Consider the following 17,972-nt stretch of genomic DNA (forward strand, 5'->3'; position numbering starts at 1 on the left):
TGCTCAACCAATACCTGTCACTTCTTGCCCAATGCATTGAAGCTTTCTGTCCCAACATTCAGTGCTATGCGGATGACACTCAACTCATTTTCAGGCTCCCTTCCTCCACTTCTCCTTCTCTCATCTCTGACTGTCTATCTGCTATCCAGGAGTGGCGTGCCACCAATGATCTCTGCCTTAATGCCAGTAAGACCTAGATTCTCCTCATCAGTACACCTGCTCCCTCCTTTCCTGGCACTCTCCGTCCGGCTTCTCTTGGCCCTCTTCCTGCTCCCACCTGTTGTGAGGCTAAAAACCTCAGGGTCATCTTTGACACCACACTCTCCTTCTCTCCTCCATCTCAGACGTCTCTATGAAGTCACACTACCAGCTGCACCTCCCCAGAGGTATTCTTCCTTTCCTTTCCTTCCCCCAGAAGCTCACTGTCTCCAGAGCTCTGTTTCTCTCTAGGCTGGACTACTGTAACAGCCTTTTTCTAAATGTGCCTGCTTCTACTCTCCGCCCTCTGCAAATCATCTAGAACAGGACTGCAAGACTTGTCCTTGGACTCAAGCCCAGGGATCGTATTTCTCCAGGACTGAAATCTCTGCACTGGCTCCCAGTGGCTGCAAGGATTAAGTTCTAAACCTTCTGCATTGTCCACAAGTCCTTCTGGGGTCTGGGGCCTCAATACCTTGAACTCTTTCTTCCTAAATATCTTCCTTCTGGAACTCTTCGCTCATCCACCTCCAACTCCCTTGGGGTCAGTCGCTTTTCCAAGTAACGAGTTGGTGGTAGATCTCTTTCTTCAACTGGGACCTTCCTCTGGTTCCAGAAACACCTCAAAACCTTCCTCTTTGCTTCTGTGTTCTCTTCTGAACTCCTGGCTGAAACTGATACTGCACTGGCCACCTGCTACCCTCTGATGTCAGACCCAGGTCCCCTCCCCAGCCAGTTGCACACCTGCACTGCCTCCCTGGCAACCCCCGCACTTGGGGACTGTTTTCTGTATACCTAAAGTCCCCTAACAGCACTTGACACCTGATGTCTACACTTACCCTTGCACTTGCCAACAGCTGGCTGCAGTTTGACTTATTGCTTTTATTTATTCCATTTATTTTGTACCCATGTACTGAACTGCCCCTCCACCTCTCCCCCGCACTTTTCCCCTTCCCCTACACTTGTGCGATCTCAATGTCACCTGGCTTAGTACAATCGTTGTCTCTGTCTTCCCTCTGTTCCCCCTCCCTTTCCCCGTCATGCCTTGAAACACCTGTGTATAGGCGCGTTATAAATGCCATATCATATCATATGTACAAGTAACAATTTACCAAGATGTCCACTTGCTAAACGCAACATGCATGCACGTGTTTTTGGGCATGCCCCATGCCATTTGCAGTGCGTATTATTGTCACAGCAATTGGCAGTGGGCATGTGCAGCAGCACGTGCATAGATTATTTGTTTAATAGGCATCATGCTAAGTGTTCACTTGCACTAAGGATGGGTTTGCAGCTAGAGCGTCGTGCTGCGGCACTGGCATGCATTCTGTAATGCCATAGATTTGAATTGTTATCTTGTAGTTTAAGCACAATCATCTGATTGGAAAATTGGTTCACATATGGTGGTAGGGGAAATTCAAGAGCAAAGCAAAACCAGCTAGGTACCCTGTGCACCACAAGTAGTCGCTCGAGATTGTCTCTAAATACAGTAAAACATAGCCTGTGCCTGAGGGTTTGGGGGATGGGGAAAGGATAGAAAACTACAAGTCAGCTAGGGTTAATAAAGAAGTTTGGATCAGGGCTTGAGTAGGATGTCTAGGTTTGTGGTTTATGTGCAGCACATGAATATACTGCGTGTATCGTTGAAATAGTGAGATGAAACAAGCAGGTAAGGGTAGGAAATCGCAGGAGTGAAGCATAGTTAGGCAGCTGGGGAGCATTAAAGGTGTAGGAGCGCTGGAGGGAAAATGGTGACATCTTGAGGCCGATTCATGGAATAATTAGCGCGGCGCAAGTGGGCAAAAACGTGCGAATCGCAGTGGAATTGCGAAAATCGCAGTGCAAGTGCGAAAATCGCACGAAAAGCAGCGCACATCGATTCATGGAAGGGCGTGCGCGAAAAAACCATCTGATGTGCGCTAAAAAAGTGCGCGGCGCACGTTGGCGCACAGGCCATCTAACGGCGTGCGCCAGGTCACAGCGAAAATTGCACAGGCCACAGCGAAAATCCCACATAGCGCGGCGCACACAACAAAAGTAGGCGGAACACGGGGCGTAACACTCGGAATGGGGAACAACTTGCCAAAATGTGGGCGTAACGGGGGAAGTACAGGGTGCAAGTGCGCGGAACACCCACACGCTCGCCTACAACACGTATTCATGGAATCGAATATGGCAAAACAGCGCACGGTCAAACCAGCGCACAGGCACAAACACGACCGCCACAAGAAAGCAGGCGGTAGCGTCACTGCGCCTGTAAAAAATGTGCGCCAAAAGATGCGCCAACAAATAGCACCTATATACAGCTATGATGAATGTCCTATACTGTGGCCCTCCAGGACAAATGACGTGCAAAGGGGTACCCACAAACACGGACACCCGCTGACTGAAAAATAACGTGTGCGTGTATTTCGGGGTGCGTGGGAAATTTCACACGCAAATTGGCTGGGTACGTGGATTCCAGGGGTACGCGGGAAGTTTCACCCGCGATTTGGCTGGGTACGTGGATTTCAGGGGTGCGCGGGAAGTTCCACACGCGATTTGGCCGGGTACGTGGATTTCAGGGGTGCGTGGGAAGTTCAAAACGCGATTTGGCTGGGTACGTGGATTTCAGGGGTGCGCGGGAAGTTCCACACGCGATTTGGCCGGTTACGTGGATTTCAGGGTTGCGCGGGAAGTTCAACACGCGATTTGGCTGGGTACGTGGATTTCAGGGCTGCGCACAAAGTTTCACACACGATTTGGCTGGTTATGTGGATTCCAGGGGTGCACGGGAAGTTTCACACGCGATTTGGCTGGGTACGTGTATTTCGGTGGTGCGGGGGAATGCTACACATGATTTGGCCATGTGAGTCCCCCCAGGTGTTCCCTCTACACCCTCCACGGCCCCTGCAGGCAATTCACACCACAGGGTACTACCCTGCACCCCTGCTCATGTCCCACAGGCAACCCATCCACCATGGCCATGCCCACCAGCCAACCCACATGTCACCTTGCACCACTGATCACCAACACATGTCTCCCACCACCCCCACCCTCCAGCAGTGCAGGGGCAGCCTCCACCAGGCCCCCACTCATGTCACCCACCACCCCCACCCCCCAGCAGTGCAGGGGCAGCCTCCACCAGGCCCCCACTCATGTCTCCCACCACCCCCACCCCCCAGCCACCAGGGGCACCCTCCACCAGGCCCCCACCCATGTCTCCCACCACCCCCTACCCCCCAGCAGTCAGGGGCAGCCTCCACCAGGCCCCCACTCATGTCTCCCACCACCCACAGCCCCCAGCAGTGCAGGGGCAGCCTCCACCAGGCCCCCACTCATGTCACCCACCACCCCCACCCCCCAGCAGTGCAGTGGCAGCCTCCACCAGGCCCCCACTCATGTCACCCACCACCCCCACCCCCCAGCCACCAGGGGCAGCCTCCACCAGGCCCCCACTCATGTCTCCCACCACCCCCACCCCCCAGCACTGTGGGGCACCTGCCAGCAGGCCCCTACTCATGTCCAACTCATATCCCCCTGCACCCCCACCCCCCAGCAGTGCAGGGCAGCCTCCACCAGGCCCCCACCCATGTCTCCCACACCCCCTACCCCCAGCAGTCAGGGGCAGCCTCCACCAGGCCCCCACTCATGTCTCCCACCACCCCCACCTCCCAGCAGTGCAGGGGCAGCCTCCATCAGGCCCCCACTCATGTCACCCACCACCCCCACCCCGCAGCAGTGCAGGGGCAGCCTCCACCAGGCCCCCACTCATGTCACCCACCACCCCCACCCCCCATCCACCAGGGGCAGCCTCCACCAGGCCCCCACTCATGTCTCCCACCACCCCCACCCCCCAGCACTGTGGGGCACCTGCCAGCAGGCCCCCACTCATGTCCAACTCATGTCCCCCTACACTCCCACCCCCCAGCAGTGCAGGGGCAGCCTCCACCAGGCCCCCACCCATGTCTACCACCACCCCCACCCCCAGCCGTGCAATTTGCCTGGGTACGTGTACTTCGGGGTGCGTGTGAATTTCCACACGCTATTTGCCTGGGTACGTGTACTTCGGGGTGCGCATGAACTTCCACACGCGACTTGCCTGGGTACGTGTACTTCGGGGTGCGCGTGAACTTCCACACGCGATTTGCCTGGGTACGTGTACTTCGGGGTGCACGTGAACTTCCACACGCGATTGGGCCTGTGAGAGTGGGTTACATGTATTCCAGGGGTGGCTGGGAATATTTACCCGCGACTGTGCCTGTGAGAGCCTGCTACGTGTATTCCTGGTGTGGGCGGGAAGATTCACACGTTCGCCTACGACGTGCCGAAAAAGGGTCCAATCCTGACACACGTACGCCAGCATGAAGCAGGCGTACGTCGACCCGCGCAGCATAAAAGTGCGCGCAAACAACAAACAAGCTCATACGCCAGGATGAATATACCATTCCTAGCAGCAGTGGCCGTGGGTTACCAAAGGAGGAGGAGGAGGATAGTGAGGGCCAGAATTTTCACTCCCAGAACCAGCCTTTTTGGGATGCCTGATGACCAGGTGTATGGGAGGTACAGGTTTCCCCCACACATAATACTGGACCTGGTCAGTGAGTGGGAGGATGACCTCACATCACCCACCCTGTGCTCCCAAGCACTCAGCCCCCTGGAGAAGATCCTCAATGTACTGCACTTCTTGGCCACAGGATCATTTCAGCGGACAAGTGCCATAGTGGGTGGGGTGTCACAGGCCACGCAGTCACGCTGCCTACACCAGGTCTTGAACATCATCACTGCAAGCCCATCAGTCCGTAGGCACATATACCTGCCCAGGACACCTGCAGAAAGGCAGGCTGCCACCCTCGATTTCTACGGTGTGGCACAATTTCCAAAAGTGCTAGGTGCCATTGACTGCACCCATGTGGCACTACGTCCCCCCAGGGCATCTGAGCACATCTATAGGAACCGCAAGCACTGGCATTCCATCAACGTGCAGGTAGTATGTAATGCTAAGGGAATCATCACCTCAGTATATGCCAACTATCCAGGGTCCACCCACGACAGCTTCACTTACCGAATGTCTACCCTAAGCCGGGACCTAGAAGCTGGCCGGCATGGTGATATATGGATGCTTGGTGAGTATGAATGCCACTGCACATGCATGCATGTCAGATGCAGAGTTATGTCACTACCCCACTAATGATACCCATCACCTCCTCACCAGGGGACAGTGCCTACCCTCTGAGCACCCACATGATGATGCCAATTCGGAACCCCATCACGCCTCCAGAGGTAAGATACAACACAGCCCATATTGCAACCAGGGGCATAGTGGAGCGCACATTCGGAGTGCTCAAGTCACGCTTTCGCTCCCTTGACCATTCTGGCGGGCAGCTGTTATATGCGCCCCCAGTAGTGTGCAGGATCATAGTGGCAGCATGTGTCCTGCACAATGTTGCAACACGCGGGGGCCTGGCCGTGGACATGGTGGTGCCCCCACATCCCCAACCACATGCACGCCCGCTGCGCATGGGAGGGGAGAGGGCACGGGGTGAGGCAGCCCGTACGCAGCTGGTGGCTAATTACTTCACATAGAAATCACACCCCAGTGGAGTGCACACAGGCCTGGCACATACCATCTGATAAGCAATGATGACTCGACCTGACAATAAAGACGAACAAAGGGACTGTCAACTGTCAGAACCATAGCAGCCTGAGATTGTTCATGTGGAAGTGTCACAATGTGTGCATCCCTACCTACACAAACACCACCAATGCAGTGTCATGAAAAGACACTTCCATGTTGCAGAAATGAATACCCACTGAAAACAGTGCCATGTCACCCACCCCCTCCCCGGCACGGCCACCCAACACACCATGGCATGTCATGCAATGTGAGAGGAAAGAAATGAATCCCCACAACATGCCCCAAGTGTCAGCAGCTACAGTGTCCCTAATGGAAACATGTCCACACATGAAATGCTCACAGTAATGCAGGACCTACAACCCACATTACCAAATACTTACCAAGAATACCAATCACCTACACAAACTCCAACCTACCTTAAACATGACATTACAGACTTAAAAATTAGCTAGCCTCACCACCTGATGATGACAGCCCTCCGAACACTTGCAAGTATACAGTGTTAGCGCCACGCAAGAGTGTAGGTGCACTGCTTACAACATGGACTCCAGTTCCAAGGTGGACCGCATTGTGAAGACATGAGGAATGGACATGCAAATATGGAGGATGAGATGGATGCCGAGGCACATATCAATACACCACGAAGTGTACACTACAACAACAATATGCACTATGACTACAGACTGCCCACACAGCTCATGGGAGTCCAATGTCACCATGTACGTTAATGTCACTTGGGCACACCCTTTGCAAGCCCATGGAAACGGGGAGCAGGAGGGGTGTGTGTGACAAAAACCCAAGCATCTGAACCAAATTCATGACAAGCCTGCATGTGCCCAGCCACAATGCAGCGTATGCCCACGGGAGCCACACAAGGCAACACACTGTCCCAAAAAAAAAAAAAATAAATAAATTAAAAAAAATCAAAAAAGGCCATTAATGGGCCCGGGGGGGTTTGGGAGGCCACCCAGGAGGTCCGAGGACAGGGTGCACACCAAAACCCACCTGTGTGGATCTTGCGAAAAAAAACCACCTCCATGGGCTCATGGCCTACACGGCTACCCTATTGTGGGAGTATCACTGCTGTCGCTATTCTCACCCTCTGCAGCTGCATCTGGAGGTGGTGGCACTATGGGAGGCAGCCCACGCAAAGCCCTAGTCTGTTCCTCCATGGCGGCAAGCATGCGGGTGTGGTAGGTCTCGTTCTGGAGGATGAGTGTGCGGAGGTCCCCATGCAACAACTCAGGGGATGCCCGGACCTCCGCCCTAGTTGCCTGCATCTCAGCTGAGAGCGTACGGGTGAGACGCTCCAGCTGCTGTTCTGTCCTTCGGTTTGTTGAAGCCTCAAGCTCAACAAGAGTCGTCCTGAGGTGAAGGAGTTCCAGCCTCAGGGCTTCCCTGTGGCCCTGGGACTCTATGGAGACGGCTTCCTGCAGAGTCGCCAGTGCCGCCCGCCTGTCCCTGTCGGACGCCAACATGTCCTCCCTGTGTGACTGGCAGATGGAGTCGGTTGCCTGCTGTAGTCGCTCCATCAGCCTTTCGGGGGGGACAATGGAAGTGGCCACCCTATCCATGGCCTGAGCCATCATCTCTGATGATGCTGCCTGTTGGGTTGCCATACCGTAAATGGATTGCTCCCATGCGGTATTGCCAGGTGGCGTACGGCCACCACGGCGGCGGGAACCACACCTGTCTGGGGCAAGGTGAACTGTGCCTTGCTGTGCCGGCACTGCCTGAGGCTGCAGGACTGCATTCCCCCTCTGATCTGCTGGCCCAGGAACAGGATCAGATGTCGCGGAGTGTGACCCTGCATCCGTAACCACCAAAGGCATACCTGCCAACACTGACATCCCCATTGAGGGTTCTAACCCTGGTGCAGGTGGGTCAGACAGAACAGAATCCCTCCCAAGAACACTCACCTGCGACGGCACGTAGGTCTCATCATCCGAATCAACACCTGAGTACATCTCGGGGGAGGTGCAGCCAGAGACACCCCTTGACACCCCTTGAGAGCACGAACTGCAGCAGTTGTGGGTTCTCACCCACCACCACACCACGTCCCTCACTGGTGGTCGGTCGGCCCTCAGACCCCTCCTGGGTCTGCACCATCTCCACAACCCCAGCAGTATCAGGTGCGTCTTCCCCTGCAAAGACATAAAAGAAAACAAATGGAAACAGGCATTAGCACTATGGCACACAATGAGGGCTGAGAGGCTACAGAAACAGTACTTGATTGACACATGTCCCACATGACTAAAACACTCCCATGCATGCACCGTCACTGCGTGTGATGGGGAGGCAGATGCCACACATTGATGACACCAAGATGGAAGATGAACACATTTGCTGCATGCTGCCTAGCAGTGCCATCACACATTGGCCAGTGATTGGCAGGTCAAATACACATGCCATCACACAGATGGCATGTACCCTAGCCATGAAGTGAAGAGGGAGAGGAGGTCACCAATTGTTCATTCAGTCCAGCATGGGGGGCTAGGGGCACCCTGCAAGTCACGGCCACGTCCCCTACCGGATCCACCACGGCCACCACTTGTGGCTCGGCCACCTTTGCCACCCTTACGGCTTGTTCGCCTCCCAGCCATTGCACTGATGTTATTGTGCGTATGGGAGTCGATGTGAACTATTGTCCTGGGCAATTGGGGGTCAAAGGGGTCAAAGGGGTTGGGTACCAGATGGTAATCGTACCCTAGCGCTCTAGCAAGGCTGTATGTCACCCCTGGGGAAAGATGACGGGTCACGCAACGCACAGGCACCCCAAAAAAGCGAAGTAAGGTGCACGCAACCCCTCCTAGACCACGTCCGTGGAAAAATAAACCTGCACTACGCTGTGGCACCCAGGAACACAAGAATGAATGTATGCGTGTCACACGCAGCCTAGAATGACCTCTGAAGGGGTACGCGACACACAGGGCAAGCACAGATGTTAGATACGTGCGCGACTCACCGTCTGCCAGGAACACCCCAGCCAAAAGAAGAATTGTACGCTGTCTGAGGAGACAGGACAACAGTAGTAGGGAAGCTGTTTGAGGAAACAGGCCCAGGAAAAAGAGGAAAAGAGAAAAAGCTGTCAGAGGTAACAGGGAGTACTGGAAACGCTGTGAAGTAAATCGCGTGTGAACTGACAAGAAGTACAGATTTCACCCACTCGCTCTCCACGAAAAGCATGTACAAGGAAATGGCGTTCTACACGTACCTTTTATACACACGTCACAGACGTGCATACGCAATGAGGCCATTTCCACCAATTACGCGCTTTGACACTCGGACGTGTATCTCTTTATTTTTACACGCGCCATTCTCTACGGCCATGTGCGTGATGTCACAGCTGCGCATGGTGGCCTTTGGGCCAATGGAATCGCATATGCGAGCACACGTGGTAAAACTGCACGTCCGAGTGTCATCGCGTGTAATCGGCGGGAAGTGAGCGTACACGCGATTGGCCTGGGTACGTGTATTTCTGGGGTGCGCAGGAAGATCCACACGCGATTGGTGTAAATCCACGTGTGCTCTGTCATCACGTGTAATGAGGGAAACACCTGCGCGCCTCACGTCACAGACGCGCTCACGCGCTAAGGGCCTTTGGTCCAATGAAATCGCATATGCGTGCTGACGTGCATACGCGCTAAGGGCCTTTCCTCGATTTACACGCAGACGTGCAGGATTTTCACGTGCCAAATCACTCCGTATCAAGCTGGCCACGCGTAAGCACACGGAAGACCACGCTCCTGCCCAGAAGGCTGAACTACTGCCCCCCAGAGCCCCGAGCACGCTGCCACCTGCCATCTGCTGCTGCCTGACTGCCTGCTGCCCACGTGCCCTGCCATTTGCTGCCTGCACATCAGCCAGGGGTGCTGTTGCTGTGACCACCCCTGCTGGAACCGAAGACTCCCGACTGGGATTCCATCGCTCCACAGCCCAGCCCCAGGACCCAGTTGCCCACCCACTCCTGCCTCTGGGGTTGTCATGTCGGGGAAAACCCCATCTGAGACCACTGACAACCCCCGGCCAGAGAGGCAGAGGGGCACCAGCTTCAGTGCCACCGAAGTTGGTGTCCTGGTGGAGCAAGTCCTGGGGCAGTATGATGCCCTCTTCGGAAGTTCCCGCGCCGACAAGGAAGGACGGACTCGGATCTGGACTGACATCGTGACTGCCATCAACGCGGAGGGGGTGGCAGACCGCGACTTACAACATGTCAAGAAGCGCTGGGAGGACTTCAGGTCCAGGACCCTGAACAAGACCCGGCGCCTCTTGAAGGCAGCGGATGCCAAGGGGCGCCGGGCCCACTTGTCGGAAGAACAGATGGAGGTCCTGGAACGCACATCCCCAGCGCTCCACGTCCAGGTCCTTGAGAGGCAGACCCGTCTGGAGTTGAGCGGTAAGTGTACATGCATCCTGATTGTGAGCTGTGCATGTGTTGATTTTTCAGTAGTGTGCAGGTTGCACATCTGTTTGTATGGGGTCGAGTATGGGTGGGGGTGTACAGGGCCGTGGGGCTAACACATGCGAGGGCTGGAATGTGTGAGACATGGATGGTGCTTGTGTGTGTAGGCTTGCATGCCAAATGCAGATGTGTTGGCACACATGTTTGGATGAATGTGTATGTAAGTAGACATGTCCGTGATGTGACGCATGTATGTTGTTTTCAGCTGCATGTATCAGCACTGTGTACATGTGCATGTGTGTGTATTTGACAAGGGTGCAACAGTGATGCAACATGGATGCATGTGACAGCGGTATGTGGAAGCCTGATGGGCAGATGTGACATGGATGCCCATCTGAACACTGCGACACTTGGCAGAGGTGTACACATGCATGCAAGTGTGGTGGTGTGTGTACATGTGTGGTGCACTTCCTGTGTTGCATATGATGTCTGGCTCACCTTTGCCTGCTCATGCTGTTGTATGTGTATGGATGGTGCTGCCAGTTGCGATATGGCTGTGGTATGGCTCATGGGTGCGAGTTGAAATGACATGTGTGTTGGGGATTGTGATGACCAAAGATATAAACTCGGTAACATCTGCTTTGGAGGACACTCCAGGTGAGATTGAATATCAACACCTGTTGACTCAATTTGTGGAATGCAAACAAGGCCTTAAACAACAAAAAACAAAGCACAAACATAAGTTTGATCTACAAGTATTGCAACAAAAACGAACTCTACATAAAGAAATAAGGTTAATACCTAGAAGCAACAAAGAATTATACGACGCAGCTAAAAAACGTATAATGCAAAAATATAGGAACTGGAGAAATAATCATTATGCTACAATTTTGCAGAACGACTCTGAAGAGATGATGCGCAATCTCAAAAATAAAAACTCAGCAGAATTTTGGCGTGTAATAAACAATCTTGCCGCCCCACAAATAGCATTACAAGTATCTCCAATTTGTCAAGAAACTTGGGTAAAACATTTTACGAACCTGTTTTACACACTTGAAGTGGAAAACAAAAGTACAACCGAGCATAAACTCCCGTGGACACTGGAGTTCGACATAAACGACATTACAAACTCAATTAAGAACTCCAAGGCATCAAGAGCTCCAGGGCCGGATGGCCTCACGAACTACACAATGAAACAAAACCCGAAAGAATGGGCAAAGCTCTGTTTACTCCTCTTCGAAAGAATAAAAACAAAACGAGTTACCCCAAGATCTTGGAAAAATGCTATAATTGTGCTGATTTTCAAAAAGGGGAACAGACTGGACCCGAGAGACTATCGACCTATCGCCTTGTTAGATGTAATAGGAAAAATCTATGCAACTCAACTACAACAAACCTTAAAATCGTGGGCACTTATAAATCATCGTAATGACCCACGAGAAGCGGGTTTTGTTAAAGGCGTAGGTTGTGGTCTCAACACCCTTCTGCTGAATCTTTTAAAAATGGAGTCAATACGAACTAACACTGCCATCTATGTCGCATCTATTGACTTTTCACACGCTTTCGATAGTGTCGACCGCCACATTCTGTGGGAGAAACTCAAAGCTTGGAAGTGTCCAGTGGATCTTATAGACGCAATAAAAGAGCTCCATTCTAATACCACTGTGCAAGTCAGACTCGACCAAGGAGGATCCTTATCTCCTTTGATTCCAACTTATAAAGGAGTGAAACAAGGATGCCCCTTGGCTGCAATTGTGTTCAACCTCTTTATCTCCGACATAGGAGACGCATTAAATGAGGCAACAGCATTTCCACCTAAAATTCATGGCTCGCAGTTGGGTTATTTGTTGTACGCTGATGACCTATTACTCTTGGATGTCACACCGGTCGGCCTACAACGAAAACTAGATGCCTTAGAAAGATATGTAATGGAAAACAAGCTTTGTTTAAATAAGAAGAAATGCGAAATCTTGATCCTGCGCAACTTGTCAGCCTATAAAAAGAGATCAACCCAATATGTGTGGTACCTGGAAAAAACACCGCTCCGGATCTCTACTCACATAAAATACTTAGGATCCATAATAAGTGCACACATAAATGACAATCCTTGGGTTGAGGCCACTAAAAGGAAATGTCAACAACTGGCTTGCCAGGCCGCAATTATAAACAAAAAATTTGGGAAATTTTCTATAAAACCTGTGATCAATTTTTACAGACAAAAAGCAATACCGACCCTGATTTATGGTGCTGAAAATATGTTCGGCTGCCCACATGAGTTATGGAACACACTTGAAAACAACTTTTGGAACAGAGCGTTACACATCTCTAAAGGATGTCCGACTAGCAACATAAGATTTGAACTGGGACTGACTTCTATACAAGCGAGAGTTTGTTGGAATGCTTTAACTTTATAGAGAAAGTCACTGCTCTCCAATGCAGCCCCTCCATTCAAAATAATACATAAGCCGAACTCAGAGCCCGAATATACAATGCTTGCTAAATGGAATCGGCAATGTTCTGAAATTTTGGACGCAAATGACATTGACATTACTACTTTACTTTAAATTATGGACTGCGGACTGGCATCAAACCTGTATCGACAGATCTAGCTCTCGTCTCTTAAGAGAAGTACCACCAGAAGCAAGAGAGCTAGACAAATTACAACCGTATCTGACGCAATTTCCTGATCAGAACTCAAGATTACTATATCTGCACTTTCGGCTTAATCTGTTCATGACAAAAGATCGTTCAGGTACTTGGCTACGTAAAGAACCTGTCGATTTAATCTTTCGCTTTTGTAATCATTCGATAGAGACACTAAAACACTTGACGTTGTTCTGCACAGAATTTCGTTCTTTGCGAACAAAGTTATTCGGACTGCTCTTTGAGGCACGAAGTACCTACACGGCTGATGATTGGTGGAAAGTTATGTTTGAAGGTACTGACCTAAAAATTATGTTTGGCTTAGTTCAATTGCTGAAGGAATTGAAAACCCGTCTAAAAGAGCCAATTTCGACAGTAAGAGGGGACGACTGACAAATCGTCTAACAACATACGTTTGGTGAAAGAAGTAGGAAGTAGTGTATCTTGCTATCTTGTTATCTGTTTTAAAGGTTTCCTTGTAAACCATATAAACTATATAAAAAAAAAAAAAAAAAGATGACATGTCTGAGGTTTGCCAATGCCACTCATGTACAACTGTCATGTGTGTATGTGTCCATTGTACAGTGCCCTGATGCCTGTGTTTTATTTCTCCCTGTCTGCAGCTTCAACTGATGAAGAGGGCGGAGAAGGTGCTGTGGAGCACAGCGGCGGGGATCCCACCGCCAGCCGGAGACGCAAGGCCCGGCTCCCCTCCCATGTTGTCATCTCGTCGGGGAGTGAGGAGTCCGGTGCCGCGTCCCAGGCCGCAGCTGCCGGGGGGAGGTCCAAGAGGCGGAGGTTGGAGTTGGACTCCTCGGCAGCAGAAGGGGCAGCTGGGACCCCACAGGGCCCAACGGGGGAAGATGGCATGGAGTCATCCAGGTTGGTGGGGGGTTTGGTGGAGGAGGAGAGGCCGTGCAAGCAACAGAGACGGGGTCTGGAGGTGGGGATCCCACTGGTGCTAGTGGTGCAGTGCAGGACCAGGGACAGGAGGCAGCACAGGCCGCCGCGGAGGTGCCTGTGTGCAATCCTGTCCCTGATCCTGTCCCTGCATCATCTTGCACCAGCAGGGATGCCTACGTCCAGACCCGTTTTCAGGCAGGGGATGAGCTCACATCAACTGGCCTTCCTCTGCCTGCGGACGTGGCTATCCGGGTCCGGGTTGAGCCTGTCCTGACTGGTGTGGCGTTGCGTCAACGGGCCATGCGAGGTGACCTGTAGTCTTTTCATGAGGAGACTGCACGTCATCTCGAATGGCTCGTTGACCACGTCAGCCTGCTGGGACAGGTCACCCAGGCCGGATTCCTCTGTTTGCTGGGGCTTGCTACGACCCCCTCCTCAACTGAACCCCCTACGCGCCAGTCGTCCTCCGTGCCATCTTCCCACCCATCAGTCACCTGGGTGCCCTGTGGAGCTGCCTCTGACGGTGCGGCCAGGCTGGTGGAGGAGGCATCCCTGCCACAGTCGGGAGTCGGACGTCCAGCAGGGGTGGCCACATCAACGACTGCACCCCAGCCGGCGGAGGATGTGCAGGCAGCAGGAGGCAGTGCACGGGCAGAGGCACAGCAGCAGCAGCAACGTGGTGGGAGCCATGAAGGCTTGGGGCCTTCAACATCGGAGGGGCAGGCATCGGCCGGAGGGCAGGAGGACCCAGGACAGAGAGTGTCTTCCGTGTGGCAGCGGTTGGGCCACGCCATAGATGCGGAGCGGCAGCGGGCGGAAGAGGCACGGCTCACAATGGTCAGGGCGGAGATCTCCATGCGGAGGGCCCTGAGGTGGGCCGAGTGTCTCGAGGCAATCCGCAGGGGTTTGGAGATGGACACGGCGACGGCCCTGCTGACCCTCGGGGCCATGGAGGAGGACCGCCACCGGGACATTGAGCAGGAGTTCGATGATGCCCTGGCCCGGAACATCCACAAGTGAGCCGTCAAACTAGCCCGCTGCCCTTGTACATAGTTATGTAGGTAGTGTTAGGTTTCATTTTTTTTTGGATTTATTTTGGACCTTTCGGACATTGGCCACATTTTTGTATATAGTTTATTTTATTAGTTAGTGTAGTTAGATAGGTTTCCTTTCTTTTGTTGGGATAATGGACCCTGGCTTGTTCCCATGTACATAGTTCACTGTTGGATTGTATTTTTCTTTCACATTTTAACCATGGAGCAATGGCTTTCTTTTTTATTTCCCATTGGATTTTGTTTTGTGGACAGTGACTTTGGACACCATTACTTTGGAATTTGATTTTTGGTTTTGCTTTTTTTCACGGACATGCTTCTTTTCATTTTTGTACATTCACATTTCTGTTTCTTTATTTTTGATTCTATTTATGTTTCCTTTAATACATATTTTTTTAGTGAACTTCAATGTGTGGTATCTCATTGGTTTCATGCATTTCATGATATGGGTTTTGAGATTCACTGACACCCATTGGGTGTATGTGAGGGAAATGTGTTTGTTTCGGAACTTGCAATTGGTGTTCTGTGATGTAATTGCCAATTATGAGTGGGTGGATGCAATACTCAGGTGGGTGTTTTGCATTTGGAGGCTGACCATAGGGACCAGGGATCTAGATTGTGATGACATGTTGGCTGGGGAACATGAGTTGGACATGGGTGGGGGCCTGCTGGCAGGTGCCCCACAGTGCTGCGGGGTGGGGGTGCAGGGGGACATGAGTGGGGGCCTGGTGGAGGGTGCCCCTGCACTGCTGGGGGGTGGGGGTGGTGGGAGACATGGGTGGGGGCCTGGTGGAGGGTGCCCCTGCACTGCTGGGGGGTGGGGGTGGTGGGAGACATGGGTGGGGGCCTGGTGGAGGGTGCCCCTGCACTGCTGGGGGGTGGGGGGGTGGGGAACATGAGTTGGACATGGGTGGGGGCCTGCTGGCAGGTGCCCCACAGTGCTGGGGGGTGGGGGTGCAGGGGGACATGAGTGGGGGCCTGGTGGAGGGTGCCCCTGCACTGCTGGGGGGTGGGGGTGGTGGGAGACATGGGTGGGGGCCTGGTGGAGGGTGCCCCTGCACTGCTGGGGGGTGGGGGTGGTGGGAGACATGGGTGGGGGCCTGGTGGAGGGTGCCCCTGCACTGCTGGGGGGTGGGGGGGTGGGGAACATGAGTTGGACATGGGTGGGGGCCTGCTGGCAGGTGCCCCACAGTGCTGGGGGGTGGGGGGGGGTGGGGAACTTGAGTTGGACATGGGTGGGGGCCTGCTGGCAGGTGCCACACAGTGCTGGGGGGTGGGGGTGGTGGGGAACATGAGTTGGACATGGGTGGGGGCCTGCTGGCAGGTGCCCCACAGTGCTGGGGGGTGGGGGGGGTGGGGAACATGAGTTGGACATGGGTGGGAGCCTGCTGGCAGGTGCCCCACAGTGCTGGGGGGTGGGGGGTGGGAGACATGGGTGGGGGCCTGCTGGCAGGTGCCCCACTGTGCTGGGGGGTGAGGGGGGGTGGGAGACATGAGTTGGACATGGGTGGGGGCCTGCTGGCAGGTGCCCCACAGTGCTGGGGGGTGGGGGTGCATGGGGACATGAGTGGGGGCCTAGTGGAGGCTGCCCCTGCACTGCTGGGGGGTGGGGGTGCAGGGGGACATGAGTGGGGGCCTGGTGGAGGCTGCCCCTGCACTGCTGGGGGGTGTGGGTGCAGGGGGACATGTGTGGGGGCCTGGTGGAGGCTGCCCCTGCACTGCTGGGGGTGGGGGTGCAGGGGGACATGAGTGGGGGCCTGGTGGAGGCTGCCCCTGCACTGCTGGGGGGTGGGGGTGCAGGGGGACATGAGTGGGGGCCTGGTGGAGGCTGCCCCTGCACTGCTGGGGGGTGGGGGTGGTGGGAGACATGGGTGGGGGCCTGGTGGAGGGTGCCCCTGCACTGCTGGGGGGTGGCGGTGGTGGGAGACATGGGTGGGGGCCTGGTGGAGGGTGCCCCTGCACTGCTGGGGGGTGGGGGGTGGGGGTGGTGGGGAACATGAGTTGGACATGGGTGGGGTTCTGCTGGCAGGTGCCCCACAGTGCTGTGGGGTGGGGGTGGTGGGGGACATGAGTTGGACATGGGTGGGGGCCTGCTGGCAGGTGCCCCACAGTGCTGGGGGGTGGGGGTGCAGGGGGACATGAGTGGGGGCCTGGTGGAGGCTGCCCCAGCACTCCTGGGGGGTGGGGGTGCAGGGGGACATGAGTGGGGGCCTGGTGGAGGCTGCCCCTGCACTGCTGGGGGGTGGGGGTGGTGGGAGACATGGGTGGGGGCCTGGTGGAGGGTGCCCCTGCACTGCTGGGGGGTGGGGGTGGTGGAGACATGGGTGGGGGCCTGGTGGAGGGTGCCCCTGCACTGCTGGGGGGTGGGGGTGGTGGGGAACATGAGTTGGACATGGGTGGGGGCCTGCTGGCAGGTGCCCCACAGTGCTGGGGGGTGGGGGTGGTGGGGGACATGAGTTGGACATGGGTGGGGGCCTGCTGGCAGGTGCCCCACAGTGCTGGGGGGTGGGGGTGTAGGGGGACATGAGTGGGGGCCTGGTGGAGGCTGCCCCAGCACTGCTGGGGGGTGGGGGTGCAGGGGGACATGAGTGGGGGCCTGGTGGAGGGTGCCCCTGCACTGCTGGGGGGTGGGGGTGGTGGGGAACATGAGTTGGACATGGGTGGGGGCCTGCTGGCAGGTGCCCCACAGTGCTGGGGGGTGGGGGGGTGGGGAACATGGTTGGACATGGGTGGGGGCCTGCTGGCAGGTGCCACACAGTGCTGTGGGGTGGGGGTGGTGGGGAACATGAGTTGGACATGGGTGGGGGTCTGCTGGCAGGTGCCCCACAGTGCTGGGGGGTGGGGGTGCAGGGGGACATGAGTGGGGGCCTGGTGGAGGGTGCCCCTGCACTGCTGGGGGGTGGGGGTGGTGGGAAACATGAGTTGGACATGGGCGGGGACCTGCTGGCAGGTGCCCCACAGTGCTGGGGGGGTGGGGGGATGGGGAACATGAGTTGGACATGGGTGGGGGCCTGCTGGCAGGTGCCACACAGTGCTGGGGGGTGGGGGTGGTGGGGAACATGAGTTGGACATGGGTGGGGGTCTGCTGGCAGGTGCCCCACAGTGCTGGGGGGTGGGGGTGCAGGGGGACATGAGTGGGGGCCTGGTGGAGGGTGCC

The sequence above is a fragment of the Ambystoma mexicanum genome, chromosome 6p (assembly GCF_040938575.1).
Source record: "Ambystoma mexicanum isolate Mex_15411 chromosome 6p, UKY_AmexF1_1, whole genome shotgun sequence".
Lineage (NCBI taxonomy): Eukaryota > Metazoa > Chordata > Amphibia > Caudata > Ambystomatidae > Ambystoma > Ambystoma mexicanum.